The following is a 22,824-nucleotide window of genomic DNA, read 5'->3' as shown; positions in this document are numbered from 1 at the left end:
GTAATATTGTCACTTAATTCTAAGTCAATTCTAACTCTCAAATGAGTGTTGATGAAAAGAAATCTGTCTTTTTTCATTATGTCCATTAATAGTTGAATTCTACCCAAGGTGATTTGAATTTGTTTCCTTCCCAAATTAGGAGTTTAGTTGAAAGTTCTAGGATCAATATTGTTGAACATATGTAATATTTGCTTGATTGTTAACCTTTCGAAATTTTCTCTGGAGGACACGGTTGCTGGTATACTGGTATCCTTACCATAGGCAATTTCTAATGTCTTAGAAAATGTTAATCAGACCGTTTGTGGGGCAGACATTGTTTCTGCATGTGTCGTAGAAAGGCTGTAATCTCTATGATTGAGGCATTGCACTTCTGGCACATGGGCCTGTTCTGATTTTAAAGGAGAGGAATGTTTTTATGACTTTAGCACATTTCATTATACATGCATGGGCTTCCTACACTTTTTCATAGAAAGCATAATGAAGATTTCAGTGTGCCTTCAGCTTTCTTAAAAGTTACCCATATTACAATTACAGTAAAATTATCCTGCACTTACAACAACTGCTTCTTCAAACATTATTTGTAGAATTAAAAGTGTTTTTACCAGCAATACATAACATTAATATCTCATTTTAGAAATCTATACGGAATAAAGCCCATTTGCCAATATTAGGTTTCACTCATATAAATTTTCTTTTGAAGAAACAAATTTTTAAATTAAAAACATCCCTCTTGCATTCATAATTATAGGAGACAGCCCATCAATATGAACAAACTCTAAAAATAGCCATTTAAATAAAAATAAAGACCAAGTACTGATTTTTGCTTTCTCCTTTAATACACCTGTTACAGGCCTTATATCCTGAGTTGTGTTCTGATAGTGGTGGAGGGTAAGAAAGATTCATACTTTAGTTAAAATGTGACCTGTATGCCATACAAAACACACATATTTTTCTTTTCTTTGAATAGATTTTGACCGAAAAATAGCATAAGAAAAATAGACCTGCTGCTCGTATTTGTAAGGTCTGCTACAAGAGTACAAGTGGAGCCCACATTTCAAATGTCTAGATATTTAAAAATTATATATCTAGCTAACAAACTGCCAAATAAAAAAATTTATACCCTTCTTCCTCAACAAAAATACCTTAACATTGACAAAATTAAAAATACGCGTATGGGCTGGCCCTGTGGCCCAGTGGTTAAGTTCGCGTGCTCCACTTTGGTGGCCCAGGGTTTTGACGGTTCAGATCCTGGGTGCAAACATGGTACCGCTCATCAGGCCACGCTGAGGTGCCATGCCACATATCACAACCAGAGGCACTCACAACAATAATATACAACTATATACCGGCGGGCTTTGGGGAGAAGAAGAAAAAAAATAAAAACAGATTGGCAACAGATATTAGTTCAGGTGCCAATCTTTAAAAAAAATATATATGTGTAAAGCCCTAGGTTTATATGACTAAAAGTCAGCAAAATGCCAAAGATGACTGTATTTAAATATTATTTCATGTGTTGACGCTCCAGTGATATTAATAGTAAAATATAAACATATAAAATTCATAATTTATGATATAGGTATTGAAACATAGGTGATATATATATTCTATATAAAATTTGTTTTCTTGTCTTGGTTGGAGTCCACCATTCAGTATGCAGATACCTAACATGCTTCCATAATGCACTCCATCTTCTCCATCAACTTTGCCTGGTATCCCCAAGTTCAAAGCTCTTTTGATCAGTTTCTCTAGAGAGAGTAAGCTTTGTTCTGGGATTCTTTTGGAGTCCAAGAGGGGTTAGAATGTTCCAGGTTCAAGACTATAAAAATCCTCACTTTTTAACTCTGTTCTAGATGCTTGTCTCCAAAGGTACCTACTGCCTCCAATTGCTGAGTAATTTCAAAGTTCTTAATAAATACATAGAACAAAGTGTTTTAAATGAAATAGATTTATTTGTGTTAATTTCAAGTAATCTGCAATTTGTTTTGATTTCCCATTTGATCCATGAATTATTTAGAAGAGTCTTGATTTTCAACTGGTTAATTTTCAAACAGTTATACGTAGAAGCAAAGACTAGGGGTGGGGTGGGTATGAAAGTAGTAGAGAGACTTGGAGATCTTTGTTGCCCAGGTGAAAGCAAGAGGAGAATCCATTCTCTCCCAACCACATGATCTGGTGAAATTTTGCTCATCAGAGCTCCCTAATGGCCAGTAGGATCTGGTGGTTTCCCAAAATCCTCCCAAAGGACTATATGAAGGAGATAGACAAGTGCTTAAATTCTCTGTACACACAAGGTGTCCTCTGGCATGCACAGGTTGGGAACTCTCAGGAAACTACAGAGTCTGTGGTCTTCACCCCAGGATCTGATCCACATTTTATATTCCTTCAGCTAAACAGACTAGAAAGTCTGGCACCTGTACCCTGGAGTATTTATGTCTTCAGATCTACACATATTGTCTTCAGAATTCACTAGAAAGATTATTTTAGTTGTATGAGACTACAGCAAAGAATGAGGGAAACAGATCAACAGCAATATGTGCTCGAATTGCTATATAAAGTGTTAATCGAAATACATGATGCCTAACTGAAGAACACAATCTAGTTGAGTTACACAGCAGTACAAATTGTGTTCTATAACAAGTCCAATAAGCAAAAAAATGGCATGTTAGCAAGTTTACCATTGAAAATTCCTTGAGAGAGCACTATGCTGGAGATATAAAGACAGTTAGTAAATCCAACAAAGCCAGTTATTTCTCTGCCATGGGAGCAGATTGTTTTTGTTTGTTTGTTTTGGTCGAAAATTCATTAAGTTATTTGCCTACTGTATGGGGACATATACAATATATACCTTTATACGTTCGGATTACATTAAACTGTCACATTAAACCCAGTAAGATGCTCATGCTGAGATGAGCAATGGAATGAAGATTCACTTGAGAAACTTGAAATTTATTTCCCGTTGCATGCCTAAGCTTACATAAAGAGAAATTATTCCAGCTATTAAATAGATATTTTGTTTTTGCTCATATCTTTTTGAAACACATAGAGTTGAATTAGTGCAAGTGAAATGTATGTTCAACTTGATGACACTTTGCTTCCAATGTTTCAAAGAAGAAGATTTTTAAAAATTCTTTATTTCAGCTTAATGTGTAATAGAAGAAGAAACATCAGTGTCGTGGTGTATCATAATGAGGCATATTGGATATTCATCTTTTGGAAAGAATCAAATTTTGCTACTCCTGATATTTGGGAAAACCTGAACCAGATTTATGGGGGTATTTTTTGGGGGGAGGGTGAACAGGAGTTCTTAAAAAGAAAATCAGTACACATAAAATATGTTTTAATTTTTGTTATAATTTACTTAATGCCATGAGATTTGCTTTAATCTCAGTAATTTATTTACACATTAGTTAATTTATCTAAGTGGATTTGATATTTGCTTTTGGAACACATCCATAGAGCTTATGCTTAACATTTTAGGCAAACAGTTACTGCCAAACTCAAGCAAGTGCAAGTTGTGACTCAGACCACTACCAGATGTGGAGTAGCAAAAATATCTTTTATATATGCACATGTATATGCATATCTGTGATTTTAAAATTCAAAACCGTAACTTAAACTCTTTCCCAACTTCACCATGCAGTATTCTCATAGTTATAATTTTCTGGAAGGGATTGAAGCTTAATTGTAGAGGGCCAGTGTAATCCAAGCTAAATACATCCTTTCTAAATGTGTTTATGCATTAAATAGATTTACTGCGATAATATCACAAGCTTCAGCGATAGCTCATGATTGAATATTAGTGCCGAGAGTAAAGCTGCAAAGCTCTTCTACATAATGAAATCTGGAATAAAATAAAGCAGGCAAAATAAGCAGGGAAAAATAATGTGCTTCAAAAACAAATAAGTATTTATCAACAACTACAAAAGCTGAGTAATTAAAAGTTGAGGCTGCAAGCAGCGAGCATCCTTAACTCTCTAAGTATAAAGAGAAATGAGGAATCATATTGTTCTGAATACCAAAACCAGAATATGCGCAAATTACAAATCCTTGAAGTTCCGAAAATTAATTATGTGGTAAAGATCATTTAATCATATAGTTTTATTGCTTAAAGGAATCCCAGAACCCCAATTTCATTTTATATAGGGGGAAATTGGGAGCCTACAAGGTTAATTGACTTGCCCAAGGTGACAGAACTAGTTAGTGACAGACCAACGTTTGAAACCCTGTCCTGTGGTCTTTCAACTGTACTAAGGAAAGAGTGCTACAAAAGATTGACAAAAGATTGTTTTAGGATGCTGTAGATAATAAGTATAGAGTTTTGTCCCTAGACAGACCTGGTTGTGTCTCTTTACATTTTGCCACTTAGTAACTTTCTGATCACAGTAGGTTTCAGGACCTTTCTTAGCTTCTATTTTGTATCCTATAACATGGAGATAAATACATATTTTACCCAGAAGGGATTTTGTGAAGAATAAATGAAATGATTTATTAAATGCTTAGCATGGTGATTAGCACATGGTAAGTGCTACATAAATATTATTTGTTATTGTTTATTATTGTTTTCTTGTTAGAACACGATAAAAATTAATGTGGGCATTTAAAAATACTTTATTTCAGTGAAAGAAAATTAAGGAATTAAGACTTTTAGAGTCACTCTGCTTTCCTACCCTCCCTGAAATTTCCTATTGATCTATGTAATTTAAAATGTTCATTCAGAAAGAGGCAGAATTATATGAACAACTCATAGTCTTTTCTGTCAAATGCTTTGAATTAGTCATTAGAATTAAAAACTGCCTTTCTGATATTATGAATTATGTTCATCTTATTGCAACATAAGTGAAGAAAAATATTATGCACATTTAAATTTGGCTGTGATCCTTGTCTTTCCTTTTATCTGCTGTACAATTTGTCTTAAAGTTTCAACAGGTTTATTTTCTTATTTCTCATTAATAGTATTCTAGACCACAAGCCTGAGTCAACTCCACAAATGTTCCGGCTGGCTTATCCATTTCAGACTCCTTTCATCTCTTTTTAGTCTATGTAATACTTTGCTGCCAGACTTGTCCAAATAAATGAGCCCACAGTGAATCCATAATGATTATTCTGGCATTCCAGGTTTGCCATCTCTTGCACCTTAATGCTTTCATTACACTTTACGACTTATTTCCCAGACATATAACTTCCACTCCCTTCAGGCTTTTACCTCACTCTCTCCCAAATATAGGAGGTATTTTTTTATTTCCTGGTTTTTGAGTATGTTCTTTATCCTGCCTAGAATTCGCCTTAACCAAGATTTCCTTAGTGTTTATTGTCTGGCATTTGGTTCTATCTTGACTGTACATTGATTGCAATGCTTTAGTGCCTTTACTGTTTTATAACTTCCACAAATTTATGAATGAGACAGCAACCAGAAGGCAGTACAGAATAGGCCTTGAAACAATGTTGTCCAATTGATTTATTGGAAATAAGTTAGGAACTTTAGGTATGGAATGTAAAAACTATTGCAGAGTCTAAGTGTAAGGTGTGAGAGCATCTGCTTTTCTGAGTATAACAGAGCTCCTTTTCTAAATAAAGTCTCAAGTTTTCATAAATACCCATATCCAATGTCAGTTCACTTTAGGAATCATTTGGCAAGAGGTCTGAGTCAATTTCAAACAGATTTTCGGTTTCAGGGCAGCACAGTTCCTCCTCTGCAAACCCACAGTGCTTTTCTCGCTCTATAAAGAGATGCCTTACACAGTTTGGGGGATTTGATAGCAGATATAGCTACACTTTAATATCAGCAAGTGTTAAAAGCTGACTTTCAGCTTTGGAGAGGGTATTGTTAAGAGGTGGAACATGTACTTTCTTGCTTTACCAACTATGGATTAAGTGACTTAACGTTTCCCTAAGATGTTTTGAATTTAACATCCACTGTGAAAGATAATGCACTGGAAGTGCACCAACCGTCTTCTTCCAACCGTCTCAAGACACCCTGCAGGCTGCCATCAAATAGCAATCCAGGTGTTCGTCTTGAACTTAAACGTGCACCAGCCCATGAAGTCTGAGATGAAATCCGGCTAAGCAGTTCATAAAGAAGGCTCTGCGTTGTTCTGCTGGCATGTGGGCTGTTCACCACAAGTTTTTTGTTTTATTTCTTCTCAAATATTATTAGCAGAAAGACACGATAGATTTGTTTCACTAAAATTTATTTAAAATACAGAAAATAAAATTTGAATTTTACAATTTTTATACATCTCCAAAAGTGATTTTGTAACTTAAGAATAGTAACATAAAATTTGCTGACCTTGCACATAATTTCCTGGGCTGCCATGATGTATGTCCATGGTGGAGATGCTTGATAAGAGATTAAACTAGACTGAAATAGAAAATTAAACTAGAAGCACATTTTTCTCTCATGCCCATTTCACATCAACTGGAGTGTTATTGCGCCATTTACATTTTTGTGTTTATTGAGGCTTCTAAAATTTCACACAGAGGAGAGTGACTATTTGCTAAAAGAACAGATGAAAAGAAAGTTATTTATACATCCATTTTGCTGTAAAACTTCCATGTTGGGAAATTAGACGACCTGTTTTTTTTATTTTGATAAGATGCAAGAAGATAATATTTCAGGAATAAGAAATTTCATATATTGAATAAAAGTTTTAAAATTCACTTTAACTTCTAAAATCCCACATTTTAAAGTTTACTTTACATTGAGAGACCCTCATTACATATTTACATTAAAAAATGAACACATTTATTCAAGTATAATACTGTTCAGAAAGGAACAAAAATCATACATATACGCCTCAATGGATCTCTTTATGAAAATCTTGCCCACCACTCAGATTAAGAAATAGAGCATCATAAGCACGCCAGAAACTGCCTGGTAACTATCTCGGTTAATACCTCTCCATCCTCCCCAGATTAACCAGTATCCTGATTTTAAACACCGTGTATCAGTTTTCACTCTTTTTGAACCAAATATAAGCATGCATTATATACTCTTTCATGTCTGACTCTTTTCCCTTATAAGATTCAGCTGTGTGATTCCTCTAGCAAGGATTTGTATATTTTATCTGCTGCATAGTCATTCATTGGATAGATTGTGTTACACTGTTGATGGATATTTGGATTGTTTCCGGTTTTCAGCTGTTGCAAATAATGGTGTTATAAAGCTGACATGGGTACATGTGCATTCCTATGGGTTATATGACAGTGAGTATAATTACTAGTTCATAGAACATCCTTATGTTCAGGTTTAGCAGGGACTGCCAAATAACTGGAAAACTTTAGCCCTTTCACAAATAAAGTGCTCTTCTATTTGGGTTTAAATCTATCATCTTGAAATTTCCCCCATTATTCCTTAATGTTTTATGATCTTTTTTTCTTTTCTTTCCTACCTTTGGATCCGTACAAGGTTTGAGTTGTTGCTAATCATTCTGTTTTCACCCTCTATTAGTTTTTTTTTTGTAAAATATTCTTTTACTCATCTTTAATGATTGCCCACGAGATTATAATGTATATTCTTGGTTTAATAGAATCTTAGATAATTTAATACTTTTACCACTTCCCCTACAATATTCCATTTTGTCTCCTCTAACCACACTATTCTTTTGTGCTATTGTTTACATGAATTATAATTCTACATTTTGAACTCCCAGGACCAAAATCATCATCATCATCATTATTTTAGACAAATACGTGCTTTGTATTCCTGGTTATTACTTCCTGTCATTTTTTGCTTTTATCTGGAGTTCCTTTTCTTCTGCTTAAAAACCTCCTTTAAGTATTTCCTTTAGTGTCAATGAATTGGTGACAAATTTTAAATTTTTTTTGTACCTGAAAGCATCTTTATTACACCATCTAAGTTTGCCAAATAACAGAATTATAGATTTTCTCTTAGCACTCTAAAAATGTCGTTTAATTGTCTTCTGGCTTCCATTGTTTCTGTTGAGAAAAGAACTGTCAGTCTTATTGCTGCTCCTTTGACAGTAGGATATAAAGTTTTTTCTCTTTTTTTTAAGATTCTTTGTTCGTATTGGTTTTCAAAAGTTTTACTATCTTGTGCCTAGATGTGGTTTTCTTTATATTTATTGTGCTTTGCTTTTAGAGAGTTTTACATCTGTGACTTACATCTTTTATCATTTTAAAAAATTTTAACTAGCATCTACAAATATTTCTTCCCCTCTGCCTCCTACTCGGTCTCGAATTAGACATTTTTATTATCCCATGTCTCTTAGCTGTATCACATATTTTCCATCCTTTATTTCTGTCCTTGAATCAATCTGGATATTTTGTATTTACCTATATTCCTGGTCGCCTTCTCTCTTCTACTGTGTCCAATCTCCTATTAAATCTTTTAGTATGTTGGGGCTGGCCCAGTGGTGCAGCGGTTAAGTTTGCACATTCCACTTCGGCAGCCCGGGGTTCACCAGTTCGGATCCCAGGTGCAGACATGGTACCCCTTTGCAAGCCATGCTGTGGTAGGCGCCCCACATATAAAGTAGAGGAAGATGGGCACAGATGTTAGCTCAGGGTCAGTCTTCCTCCACAAAAAGAGGAGGATTGGTGGCAGATGTTAGCTCAGGGCTAACCTTCCCCCCCAAAAAATAAAATATAAACAACAAAACAAAGCAAATCTTTCACTATGTTAAATTGAGGTATAATATTTTTAGTTTTTTTAATTTCCACATAATTCTGTTTTAAAATAGGCTCAGTTCTCTGGTTAAATTTCAGTCCTTTTCTTTTAAAAATATATCAATCACAGTCATTTCAAATCCATGTGTAAGAAAGTCTAATACTTGGGTCACCTTTAGATCTTCCTCAATTTTTTCCCCTTGGTTTTTGGTCACTGGACTTTTTACTTGATAGAGCTGGTAATCTTTGATTCAATACCAGACATTGCTCATGAAACTTTGCAGAGATCATTAGAAACACTGGACAATGTTATCTCTTACCAGAAGGGAATTCCAGTTGCTTTATGATATATAGCTAGAGTAGGATTAAATTGTTTTAATTGACTTTAGAATTGAACTTGTGTGCAAAGTTAGGTTTCATTCTTTTGTTACTGTAGATTCATGTTCAGGTCTTCTTCTTCTTTTTGTTTGAGTAAGATTAGCTCTCAGTTAACATCGGCCACCAATCCTCTTTTTTGCTGAGGAAGATTGGCCCTGAGCTAACATCTGTGCCCATCTTCCTGTACTTTATATGCGGGATGCTTGCCACAGCATGGCTTGACAAGCGGTGCGTATGTCCACACCTGGGACCCAAACCGGTGAACTCTGGGCGGCTGAAGCAGAACGTGCAAACTTAACTGCTGCTCCACTGGGCCGTCCTCTGTTCAGGTCTTCTTCTACCTAATCCATAGCACTTTCAGAATCCTATGTGGAAGTCTAGGGTGTATGCCAAGGTCGCTCTCTCTTGGCAGACTCTAATTGCTAATGTTTGTTAACCCTCATCCATGAAGCTTCCAAAAGTTCTATTCTTAGCCAGTATTCTGCTTATCTTCTTAGCCACAAAGCTACTGATGAACCAGTTGTGTTGTGTTTACCCTAATGCAATTTCTTTCTCCCTGGAATTATTGCCCTAGAGGTCCTGGTTGATAGTAGCCCTGAATTCTTAACTTTTGAGTCTCTGACTCCATGAGGCTGCTGAAGGCTTATCTCATGTTCTAATCCTTCTAGCTGATGCTTCCTGCTCAGTTTCTTGGTTTTCTGTCATATGTTGCTTAGAAATTAACACATTCCTTGTGGGGAAAGTATAGTTCACTTATTCCAGACTCACTTCTGTGAGCTTTTCTTCTCTCCAGAATTCTAACCTTACAAGTCGTAGTTCCCTTGGTCGATGTTTTCTAGTTATTTTTGATGAGAATTGTGTTTGTCACAAGGTATCTTACTATTATCAGAAGCAGTTCAGTTCAATTAATTTGTAGTCAAATTTTAAATGAGTAAATATTATTTTAATAAGCATACCAATTAACCCACTAATACATATCAAATAGATACATTTCTACACCTATAACTCTTTTGCTTTCAAAAGTAGACTACTTAATACTGGCATTGTTATGTGACATTTAACCAAGTTACCAGTTTTCAAAAAGGGCTTCTAGAACACAGTGGCAAGATTTTGTTTTCTCCAACGAATTACACAAAAATTAATATTTTGCTGTGGAATAACGTATTCTTTATTTGAGGAAGATTAGCCCTGAGCTAACATCTGCGGCCAATCCTCCTCCTTTTGCTGAGGAAGACTGGCCCTGAGCTCACATCTGTGCCAATCTTCCTCTATTTGTATATGGGACACCACCACAGCATGGCTTGTTGAGCAGTGTATAGGTCAACACCCGGAATCCGAACCCGCAAACCTGGGGCTGCTGAAGCAGAGTGCACAAACTTAACCACTACACCACCAGACTGGCCCTGCCTCTGCCCACTTGTAATCACATTTTTTTTTAGTATTGAGTTGTATAAGTTCTTTGTGTGTGTTGGATATTAACCTCTTATCAGATATGTAGTTTGCAAATATTTTCTCCCATTCCGTAAGTTGCTTTGTCATTTTGTTTGTTTCTTTTGCTGTGCAGAAACTTCTTAATTTTACATATCACTATTTGTTTATTTTTGCCTTTGTTGCTTGTGCTTTTGGTGTCATCTCCAAAATATTGCTGTCAAGACCAATGTCAAAGAGTTTTTCCCTGGGTTTTCTTCTAAGAGTTGGATTTTAGGTTTTATTCAAGTCTTTAATCTACTTTGAGGGTTTTTTTTGTGAGTAGTATAAGATAGGGGTCCAATTTTAGTCTTTTGCATGTGATTATCCAGTTTCCCAAAACCATGGATTGTCAAATATAAGTTGGCCATATATGTGAAGGTTTGTTTCTGGGTTCTCAATTTTGTTCCTTTAGTCTGTATGTCTGTCTTTATGCCAGTACTTTACTGTTTTGATTGCTATAGCTTTGCAGTATAGTCTGAAATCAAGTTGTGTGAGGCCTCCAGCTTTATACTTCTTTTTCAGGTTTGCTTTGGCTACTTGGGAGCCTTTTGTGGTCCATAAAATTTTAGGATTTTTTTTATTTCTGTGGAAAATGCCACTGGAATTTTGACAGGGATTCTATTGAATTTACAGATGACTTTGGGTAGTAGAGCCATATTAACAATATTAAATATTTCGATCCATGAACATGGATTATCTTTCCATTTATTTGTGTTTTCTCCAATTTCTTTCATCAGTGTCTTATAGATTTTGGTGTATAGATCTGTCATTTCCTTAAATTTACTCTTAAGTTTTTTATTGTTTTTGATTTTGTTGTAAATGGGAGTCTTTTCTTTGTTTCTTTTTCAGATAGTTCAATATAGAAATGCAAGTGATTTTTGTATGTTGGTTTTATACCCTGAAACTTTACTGAATTTGTTTATTAGTTCTAACAGTTTCATTGATACATTCTCTAAGATTATATATATACAAGATCATCTCACCTGAGGATGTAATGTATAGCATGGTGACTATCGTTAATAACATTTTATTGTATACAGGCATACCTCAGAGATAGTGAGGTTTGATTCCAGGCCACCACAATAAAGAGAATATTGCAACAACGTGTCCCATGAAATTTTGGGTTTCCCAATACATATAAAAGTTACGTTTATGCTATATTGTGATCTATTAAGTGTGCAGTAGTATTATGTATAAAAAACACCAATGTACATACCTTAATTAAAAGATACTTTATTGCTTAAAAACGCTAACATCATCTGAGCCTTCAGAGAGTCATAATCTTTTTGCTGGTGGAGGGTCTTGCCTCAAATTTGATGGCTGCTCACTGATCAGGAAGTTGATCGCTGAAGGTTGGGGTGACTATGGCAATTTCTTAAAATAAGACAACAATCAAGTTTGCTGCATCAGTTGATTCTTCCTTTCACAAATCATTTCTCTGTAGCATGCCATGCTATTTGATAGCATTTTACCCACAGTAGAAGTTATTTCAAAATCAGAGTCAGTTCTTTCAAACCCTGCTGCTGCTTTATCAACTAAGTTTACATAATATTCGAAATCCCTTGTTGTCATTTCAACAACCCTCACAGCATCTTCACCAGGAGTAGATTCCATCTCAAGAAACCACTTTCTTTGCTCATCCATAAGAAGAACTCCTCATCCATTAAATTTGATCACGAGATTGCGGCAGTTCAATCACATCTTCAGGCTCCACTTCTAGTTGTAGTTCTCTTCCTGGTTCTACCATATCTGCAGTTCTTTCCTCCACTGAAGTCTTGAACCCCTCAATGTCATCCATGACGGTTGGAATCAACTTCTTCCAAATTCCTGTTAAATGTTGATATTTTGACCTCTTCACTTGAATCATGAATGCTCTTAATGGCATCTAGAATGGTGAATCCTTTCCAGAATGTTTTCGGTTTACTTCGCCCAGATCCATCAGAGGAATCACTGTCTGTGGGAGATATGATCATAGGATTTATATCGTGAGAACCGGAGTCAGATACAGCAGAAATGGTGGAATTGTTGAACCAGGAATTTAAAAAAGAAACAAACTATGTTTAATATGCTTTTCACTTTTGGAAGTTTCTACTGTTATATCCAGAAACACAAAGCTTCTCTCCTGAGGCATGTCCAGTCTACTAATGAGCCCATCAAAGATATTCTTCATGGCTTTACTGTGTTTTTGATCTCTAATATTTCTTTTGGGTCTTTCTTAGAATTTCCATCTGTCGACCTACATCATTTGTTTTTGCACATTATCGACTTAGCATATTAATAACAGTTTTGCTTTTTATTCTTGATTTGATAATTCCAACATTCCTGCCATATCTGACTCTGGTTGTGATGCTTGTTCTGACTGTTTAAACTGTGCTCTTCTCATTTTAGTATGCCTCGTAATTTTTTGTTGAAAGCTGTAAATAATATACTGGGTAAAAGGCAATGAGGCCTTTAGTAACGTAGTGGTAAGGTGTGTGGAGAGGGGAAGCACTCTACAGTCCTACAGTTAGGTCTCAGGCTTTGACAAGCTTGTGTCCCTGGACTGTGAACTTCACAAGTGCTTCTCAGTAACCCCCACACCCATCCCTTTAGGTGGGACAGGGTGGCTAGAAGGAGCTGGCATTTGGACATTTCTTTTTACCCACACGGAAAGCTAGAGCTGGCTGGAGTTGGGAATTTCCCTACCTCCAGGTAGATTAGGCTCTAATAAAACCCTAGAATGTTAGGCTGTGGAAGAATAATTTCTCCTGAGGGCAGGCCTTATAAGAAGAGAATGCTCTAGAGTACTTAAAATAGTTCCTTTTCCCCTCTTCTTGCTGGAAGCATGTGGATATTTTTCTCAGATATTCACTGTGAGAACTTGGTTGAGCTTTTCAAGGTAAAACTCACAAAAGTGGGGGGCCTCCCTATGACCGGGTCCCCCTGGAGTTTTTAACTCTTAGACTTGTCCACACTGAGCCTCTAACATTTCATCAACTACAGTTTAGGTTTCCATACCTGGCACTGGCTCGTGCAAAGATCTCTGCCCAGGAGTTTCTGTTCAAGTGAGTTGTGATTCTCTGTATTTGCCTGTTTGTCTCTCCCATTTGGGGGGCAGTGGTTTGTTCTGTGACTTCACTTCTCTCACAAATCTAAAAAGAATTGTTGATTTTGCAGATTTTTACTTGTGGTTAGGACACAGTGGTGACTTCCAAGCTCCTTACATGCTGGGCTAGAAATTGGGAGTGGTGAAATTAATTTTAGCAATTTATTCAATAAAATATATCCAAGACATTATCATTTCAACCTTTGACACTAGCCTCATTTCAAATGCTCAATAGCCACATGTGACTTGTGGCTCCTATGTTGGATAGGGGTTCTAGAAATCCCTTCACTGGTACTCAGCTGAAGAATAGTGGTCTTTCCTGATGGAAGAAGACTTACTGAAAGATGGTCTCTTATTCTTTAAAGTGGTGCCCTCCTGAGGTATTTTAAGTGTAGTTTTGACTATCAGTACTTTGATCATATTTGCTAAATTTAGGTCCAAATTCTGCAAAAGTTGTGAAACATTTGTATTCCAACTGGAGATTGGAATACCCTATGAAGGTGACATTTTGAGTTGCATTCTGTAAAATGGATGAGACTTAAGAACCCAGAAATCACAGCAGTGGAATTGGTAGAAATAATAGCATCAGCGAAATTACCAGAGCAGAAGAACATCAAGAGTATACAGTGAAAAGTGATGCTTCCATTTGTCTGGGTCTAATCTGCCTCTACAACCCCGATCCAGGCGATCCTCACATATGGGAGCACTTTGCTTCCAGAGCGCACTTTCACTTGGCCTGTTTCATCAGGAGATCAAAACCCATTATTGTCAATTTGGGTGTATATAGCACCTATTTCCCAAGAGTTCCAGAGTTCGATAGCATGATTTTGCTTAGAGTGGAAAAAGCACATCAACGAATAAAAGGAGAGATCATTTAATCTAAGGAAACTTTAACAATTTAGCCTATTGGCTTGGCTATTGGGAATTTAGAAGTCTAGTTAATTTTATTAAATTTAAACCAGTGTTTGAAATCTAAGTTAATCCCATTATTTGACAGCATATTGATAACTTCTATGTTACTCTGTTTGGAGTATGGAATGACTGGAAACAACAGGGAAGATGTTATTAGTAGCCCTTTAAAACTATCCCCTTCCATGGCATGTGCTCCCGTAACAGCTTTCATTTCCGGAGTGTTTTCCTTTTGGTAAAGGATCAGGCTCTGATTTATGGATTCCACAGATGAAAAACACTCTCCAAATGAAGTCTAGCAATTTTTAAATTGTTAACTGATTGTATCAATATTTGTTTCCCACATTCCCAGTGTATACATCTTAAGGAGGCAATATTTTTACATGCTTAAAAAAACCCAAAACATTGTATAAATACTGTAAGGCATCAGTTTGGGGTTCTGTGTTTGTAGAATTGAGTTAGCTATGTATAGTTCAATGTGACACTTCTTACAGTTCCATATTGCTAGTCTCATGTTTTGGGCAGCTTCTTTCATATGAGACAGAGGGGGAAAGTTCATAAATGCAAATGTAGTTTTTTTCTTATAATGACAGAAGTTACTAAAATCATTTCTTCATTGTCTTTTATAAGACAAATTTTGACCATTCCCTGCCTTCCCCTCAGAGTCCACAAAGATTTCTTTAAAGTATCTTGTCATACAAATATAGTTCTTCATGTAGAAACCAAAATCATGATTAACACAGGACTTGGGGTGAAGAGAATGAACCAGAGAAGGGTGAGTAGAAATGACCATGATTTTTTTTTCAAGTTAATTCAAGAAATATTTAGAAAACACCAGTTATATTTCAATCTCTGTCCTAGAGATTGTATAGAAAAGAGGGCCTTTGACCTTTAGGTGCTAACAGTCTAGCAAGGAGAGATAAGAAAACACATTTGTGAGATTATCAAATTATAAAAATCATGCTATGGGAGCAGTGAGAACTAGCAGTTTTCTCCGTGGGAGGTATTAAGGAAGGCTTCTCAGAGAAGAAGGTATCTGGGTTGATACTCAATGTGTCGTAGGAGTTTCCCTAGGTAGCAATGATGGGGGACAGGGTGGGAATTCTCCAAGAGGCAATAACAATTTTCTTTTGGGGAATCTCTTTCTTTTATCTAGATCAAGGCTTTAACTTGGACAGAATTTGGGAATAAGGCAGGGCCTACTTTGGAGAGAGAAGGTAGAGTAGAGAAACAAAAATGGGATAAGAATCAAAGGGCTGTTGTAGGGTCACGAAGACAGTGGGTTGAGTAGAGAAAACAGAATGTAGTGTCTGGACAGAGTCCGAAGGGGCACTGCTAAATAGAAGCAGATCATTTTTTATGTCTATGAGGAGGGAGAAAGTTGCAAAAGTGTGAGTGGAAGGAAGTCATTTCTGAGATTTGAGGCAGAACCTAGTTTTTTCAGGAAAATTCAAGTGGTTTTGGATAATTTAAATGCAGAGTACATTAAGGAGTAGTAGATGAAGTTGAAAAGTTGACGAGGCTAAAATCATAAAGGATGTTATGCTAAATAACTGGCCTCATATCTGGTGGCTAATGGAAAATTTATAGACAGATTTCCTTTTTGAAGAACCACTCTGGTTGTAGTGTGGAAGGTGGTGTGGAAAAGGGTAAGACTAGAAGCAGTGGAGTAGTCAGGGATCTGGAGTTACCTTGATAACTAGTGGGAGATGATGAGACTAAAATTCTGGTAGGAGGGTTGCAAAAGAGGCAGGTAGATTCAGAAAATGTTATCATGCCAGAAAAAAGAAACAAATAGAGCTTAGAGACTAATAGGTTACAAATTGGTGTGTGTGTTAAACATGTTCATTGCTAAGGAAATGATCTCTTTTTGTTGTACAATGAGTGTGAAAGACATCAGACTCATTAGGAATTCGACAATATTATATTGTATATTTGAAAGTTGCTAAGAGAGTAGATCTTAAAAGTTCTCGTCACGAGAAAAAAAATTTTGTAACTGTATATGATGATGGATGTTAACTAGACAGTGTGATGATCATTTCACAACGTATACACATATCAAGTCATCATGTTGTACTCCTGAAACTGAGTGCTATATGCCAATTATATCTCAATTTAAAAAAAGAATTTGGATTTCAAATGACGTGAATTTATTGTATTCTAAAGAACCAAGGACCAATCATAGAAATTCTCTAATAAATCCTCAATCAGAGGACACAATTCCTATTAAATGTTAGCTTTTAGTGGAGAGAGCTTAATGCTGCATCTCCACTCTCCAGTTCTTGCCTTTATTTTGATAGACTCAGTTGAATAAAGTTATCGATATTTGGAAGGGCCATGTCACAGAAATCTGGGACAGGCACCGCTTTTGTAAGGCAGAGTCCAGCTACACTGAAAATAAGTAGAAGCAATCTGCTTTCTTTTGGTAATAAATACTTCTTCTATCATTCACTATTCATCTTTCTTCTGATGTTTATGTAAAATGGATGCTGCACTTTCTACTGAGCATCGTGATGACAAAAGAGATGTGACCTAGATGCTTTGCATCCGAAAGAAGGGTGGTGGAGCAGTGAGTGGACCTTTGGGGAACCAGGCGCCATGCCTGGTGGGGAGGAGAGGGTTTTTGCAGTCCATCTCTTAGAGCCTACAGCTGTGCGGAATGCAGCCACAGAGTTCCAGTAGGGCTGAGGGAATTGTGAATAATCCCGGGAGTGCAGTTGCTCTAGAAGACTAGGAACAAGTTTGGCGACATCATTATATCATTATTTCTCGAGTGGATGGCAATTTTGTTAAAGTTTGTTGAGAATCCTAGTGCAAGCTGGGTTCACATAGTTTACCAGATCAACAAATAGCTGGAATAAGTGACTTGAACTCTTTCAGTTCGAACTGTGCATAAGCTTGTTTGTGCTAAGGGCAAGGCAAAAGGTGCAGTCTTAGCACAGTGTTTCAAAAAACCACTGGATTCGAAACCAGACAGATATGGATTTACATCCCAGCTTATTATGTGCCCACAGTATGACGGTGAGGAATTTACCATTTACCTTTTGTGGATAATGGTATGAACCTCATGAAACTGCCATAAGGGTTATTTGAAATTTACACAAAGTTTATGGTACCATGTCTGGCATGAAGTATATGCTCAACCCATATGAGCTCCTCTTTTTCTGAGCCTTGGAAGATATAAACCTATGCTGTTGGTGGTTTCTCATTTTCACCACTAATTTTAATCATTCCAGTAATACATTCTTATTATAGACAAATTATGAAACAGATAAATAAAAATAGTTAAAGGAGGAAATTATCCCTAATTACTGCATTAGGTGATAATCACAATTAAATCCATTCTTGTTTTTCAACAGGTGTGTGTGTGTGTGGTTAGTATATGGAAAGGCATACAATATATTACCAGTGGAATGACTATACATCTCTAAAATATAGGGACATTTTCTCCTATGACCACAACGCAACCTTTACACCTAATAAAATTATCTTTTAAAGTTTTAATAGTATTTAAAAGGACCATACATGATATTTTGTTATGTCTCTTAAATATATTTAAACTTAGAACAATGATTTCTACTCTCAATTTTTTTCTCTTTTTGTTTGGTGAGAAAGATTGGCCCTGGCTAACATCTGTTGCCAATCTTCCTCTTTTTGCTTGAGGAAGATTGTTCCTGAGCTAACGTTTGTGCCAATCTTCCCCTACTTTGTACGTGGGATGCCACCACAGTATGGCTTGATGAGTGGTGTGTAGGTCCATGCCCAGGATCCAAACCCACAAAACTCGGGCCACTGAAGTGGAGCACATTATGCCACCATAGTCTACTCTCAAATGTTTGATGCCATTGATTCATTAAAGAAAATGAGTCAGGGGCCAGCCCCGTGGCCGAGTGGTTAAGTTCCCACGCTCTGCTTTGGCGGCCCAGGGTTTCACTGGTTCGGATCCTGGGCGTGGACATGGCACCGCTCATCAGGCTATGTTGAGGCAGCGTCCCACATGCCACAACTAGAGGGACCCACAACTAAAATAGACAACTATGTACTGGGGGGATTCCGGGAGAAAAAGCAGGGGAAAAAAAAAAGGAAGATTGGTAACAGTTATTAGCTCAGATGACAAAAAAGAAAAAAAACAAAGTGAGTCAGTTGTTGAGGTACACAGAACAATGGCCCCCAAAGATATCCACGTTCTAATCCTTAGAACCTGTGAATATGTTACCTTCCTGGGAAAAGGGAGTTTTGCAGTTGTAATTTAGTTAAGGACTTCGAGGCGGGGAGAGTTTCCTGGGTTATCCCGGTGTGCCCAATGTAATCACAAGAGGGCTTGAAAGTGGAAGACAGAGCCAGCAGAAGGGGTTCAGAGGGAAATGTGACTGCAGAAGAGTGGTCAGAGAGATGTAACATTGCTGGCTTTGAAGATGGAGAAAGGGGATACAAACCGATAATGTGGGCGACTTCTATAAGCTGAAAAAGACAAGGAAGTGGGTTCTCCACCAGAGTCTCCAAAAAGGAACGCAGCCCTGCCAAGACTTTGACTTTAGCCCAGCGAGCCTCATGTTGGACCTCTAACCTACAGAACTGTAACACAAGAAATCTGTGTTGTTTTAAGCCACTATGTTTTTGTAAGTTGTTACACCAGCCATAGAAAATTAATATAGTTGTCTTGCAGAGCATTTCCATCCTGGGTTTGTCTGTTTGATTCTTTGTGGTGTCAATGATCTTTTCCTATTTCTTTGCATTCATTGTCGTATAATTTGGCTCTAGGGTCTTCAGTATATTTAGATTAGATGTTCCTTTTTCCTGCAAAATAGTTCACAGGTGGTGTTTTAAGCTTCCTATTGCATGTAGCCATCCAACATGCAATGTCTGCTTGTCCTATACTTAGAAATGTTAAGATTCATCACTGGGTTCAGGTGGTGGCATCTTGAACCCTCCATTATAATGTTCCCAACTAACATTTCATCTAATGGCTTAATCTATTGGCAAAAATTGCCTGGATAAACTATTTCACTAGTGGTTACAAAATAATGATTTTTAAAATTTCATCATTGCACATTTATTTAGTTGGAATTTACCTGTAAAGAATAATTTCCTTTCATAAACCAAGTTGATTGAGTTGCACTGAAATAATTTGTACAGGAAAATCAGGATAAATGTTTAGTTATTTCCTTTTAAATGTCAGTTTTCAAAATAAGGAGCTGGTGCTAAGCTTACTCTGTGTAAAATTAGTTGGATTTTGGATTCTTTATTTTCCTTTTTAAAAATATCATTATGAACTCAAAAATTTGTTTTAATACTACTATGTTTGATGATTTTCTTTAATTAATTATTTATGTATTCAAATTGTTCCACCTTGTCCCTTCATTTTGGCTCTATGCCATTTTGATAAAACCCAAATTCACTGATGGCTTCCCTTTTCAGTAATAAGAAGATATCACAGTCTCACCTTGTGTATTTCCTATCACAAGTCTGTAATCAATAGTTTCTCCAATTAAACATATCAACATACATATTGCAAGCTATTCTATCTAATATATATTCGTTATCATTTATTCAACCAGTTCTCTACAATTGGACATTTATGTTATTTTTACTTCTTTTGAAGCTGTGTTATCCGAAACACAAGTAAATACACTGAACTTAATATAACTTGTGATTATGTCTTAGCTCTTTTTCAGAGATATTAATCTAGGAATCAAATAGCCATAATCATATAACATTACCACATTTTTGAGATATGTTTTATGCAATAGGTATTATGTTAGGCATGACAGAGATAAAAAGAATGTAAAGCAGGCACTTGCTCTTAAAAGTCAAACATTGCAATTTGATAAAAATACAACATTATCTATTGAGGCTAAGCAGTAAAAATGTTAATAAAGAGGCTTTCTTCATTTCAAGGTTTCTCGACTGCTTTGTAAAAAACAGCAGGACTCTCCCAAATTGCCTAATTTGGAAACAGAGGAATTTATGGTTAGCTAAGTATTCATTATATGAGTCCTGGCATTTATGAGAATAAATTGAAGAAAAGATTGTCAAGAAAAATTGTAACAGATAAGTTAAACAGGCAAAGAAGGCTTTGCTCAAAACTCTTGCAACAGGGGAAAAAGATTGAACTGAACTCCGCTGTAACAAAGGGCTGGAAAGATTTTTTCTTTTTTTTTGAGGAAGATTAGCCCTGAGCTAACATCTGTCACCAATCCCCCTCTTTTTGCTGAGGGAGACTGGCCCTGAGCTAATGGCCGTGCCCATCTTCCTCTAGTTTATATGTGGGACACCTACCACAGCATGGCTTGACAAGCAATGTGTAGGTCTGCACCCAGGATCCGAACTGGCAAACCCTGGGCCACTGAAGTGGAATGTGTGAAGTTAACTGCTGTGCCACTGGGCTGGCCCCAAGGAGACTTTTTAAGAGCCAGAGTGAGGTGGGGAGATCATTGGCCACCTGTGTTTGCCAAATGGCCTTGATCAAAAGTAAAGTATATTTTCTGGTATCTTCATGATAGCAGTGGTTTTACAGTTGGGAGCAAGGTGCCCACTGAGTTATGCTCCTACCTTCCTAAAGATACTGGTAGATAGGGGTGTTATCGTCCTGGATGATTACATTTCCAAGAGATGGTTTCTAGGTACTTGAGAGACTTCCTGGGTCTTAAAACTAGCAAGAGACTTTTAGAGAGGGTGTATATACATTTCAAAGGTGGCAGAGAAAGATTTTGCAGTGATTAAGTTTTTTAAAGTAAATGTTCTAAGAAAAGAGAGGTCAGGGAGCCTCTGGTCAGGAAGAAAGCTATCTAAAGTTTAGTCAAGCTGAGGGGAGCATTAGGCCATCTTGGTATTTCATAACGTAAAACTTCATGAAATTATTTACTGATGAATTAAATTATTATAAAGTGAATCTGATTTCAATCATCTAGTCTGTCATAATCTTTGTTGATCTATCTTTCATGATAACCCAATATGGTTGTTACTGCAAGACACACAAAAAAATACAATGCAAACTAATTTCAAAGTGAAAAATTTTAGAAAGTTAATGAAAGTGGTATTAAATGTAAGTTACAAGCAAAGCTACGGATAAAATTATAGCAGAGATGGGGCAATTAATTGAAAATAAAAAAATCTGCATTAGTATTGACATAATTGAGTTTCAACAAAGAATGATTTGAGTATCAGTAGATTAAGGAAGATGTTGAAAATTTGATAAAAGTCACTTGCAGATACATAAGGATAAAATCAAAAGTAAAATGAGGAATGTACATTTACACTAACAAAAAATGTGTCAAAAAATATACCTTGGATATAAACAAACAATTGAACCATAATTTTTTAAAACATTAAAGAATCATAATCACAACCTAAAATATAATCGAGGTAAAATATGCATATTTTCATAATTTTAGTTTGATTTGTAAAGGTGACATCCTAATCAATCTTTTTGTTCACCATTTATCAGTTTTTAAAATCTATTTTATGTGAATTAACTCTTATCCATTCCAATCATTCACACATAACAAAGAATTCTAATTTTCTGAAATAGAAAATTTTAACAAATAGTGAACTTTTGATAATAGATACATGGTAATGTAATTGCGGGCCTTCTAGGACCAGTTTAACTGACTCCATCTCTTATCAACAGAGTGATTAAAGTTGCCTTTCAGAAAATCTGCAAAGTCTCAAAGCCAGGGCATGTGCAAAAGAAGAAATCGTGACCTGAAATGACCTCAGAACCAAAGATCCTTGTTCCCACAGAATCCAAGAACTGGGACACGACCGGAACTTGAAAGTCAGACTCTCATCAGAAGCAAGCGGTCCCTCATTCAGGAAGATCTGACGTTAAAATTCCTTCCCCACCTCATCAAAAATGTTTAGTAACCCATCATAAATGTTTAGAACGCTGTCATAAATGTTTAAAAGCTTCCCATAAATGCTTGAAGCCCGCAAATCAAAACCTGTCCCACCAGCATTTACTCACGCCAGCCTGTTTCCCTAACCTCCTAAATTTCAACCCCAAATCCTGAATCAGGGAGACAGATCTGAGGACACATGTCCTCAGTCTCCCTGAAGATTGAACTTACAGAATAAAAGCTGGTTTCTTCCTCAAAGGCTGATTCATAATCAATTGGCTTGTTTATGAGTATTGAGCAGAGAACCCCAATTTTGTGTGGTAACAATGAAGGATGAGAGAGAATGCTAGAATACTTTCTCTAGAAAATAAAATGGGGCTATGTTTTTCACGGACTATGTAAAAACTGCACAAAATGATACTCCGTATTGCTGTCAGTACATTCACAGAAGGATATGCACAGCTTCAGGATGGCGATTTGGTGGGAAAGGATTCAGTTGGAGGAAGTAGAGTGTGGTAG

At 36.4% G+C, this 22,824-nt stretch overlaps 1 long non-coding RNA gene across 2 annotated transcripts; it reads right to left on the bottom strand.

The window, feature by feature from the left end:
• Positions 1-11,688: 11,688 nt before the first annotated feature.
• Positions 11,689-22,528, bottom strand: LOC139075400 (uncharacterized). Of its 2 annotated transcripts, none has more exons than XR_011525775.1 (3): positions 22,172-22,528; positions 13,471-13,684; positions 11,689-12,427 (listed from the first exon to the last, which is right to left on the bottom strand). It is a non-coding gene; the product is annotated as an uncharacterized lncRNA (long non-coding RNA). The 2 variants fall into 2 exon arrangements; XR_011525776.1 differs by lacking the exon at positions 22,172-22,528 and adding an exon at positions 14,157-16,238.
• Positions 22,529-22,824: the final 296 nt, after the last annotated feature.

The sequence above is a fragment of the Equus przewalskii genome, chromosome 13 (assembly GCF_037783145.1).
Source record: "Equus przewalskii isolate Varuska chromosome 13, EquPr2, whole genome shotgun sequence".
NCBI classification, from domain to species: Eukaryota; Metazoa; Chordata; class Mammalia; order Perissodactyla; family Equidae; genus Equus; species Equus przewalskii.
The sequence above is the reverse complement of the archived record's forward strand: the minus strand, read 5'-3'. Positions and strand labels throughout refer to the sequence as shown.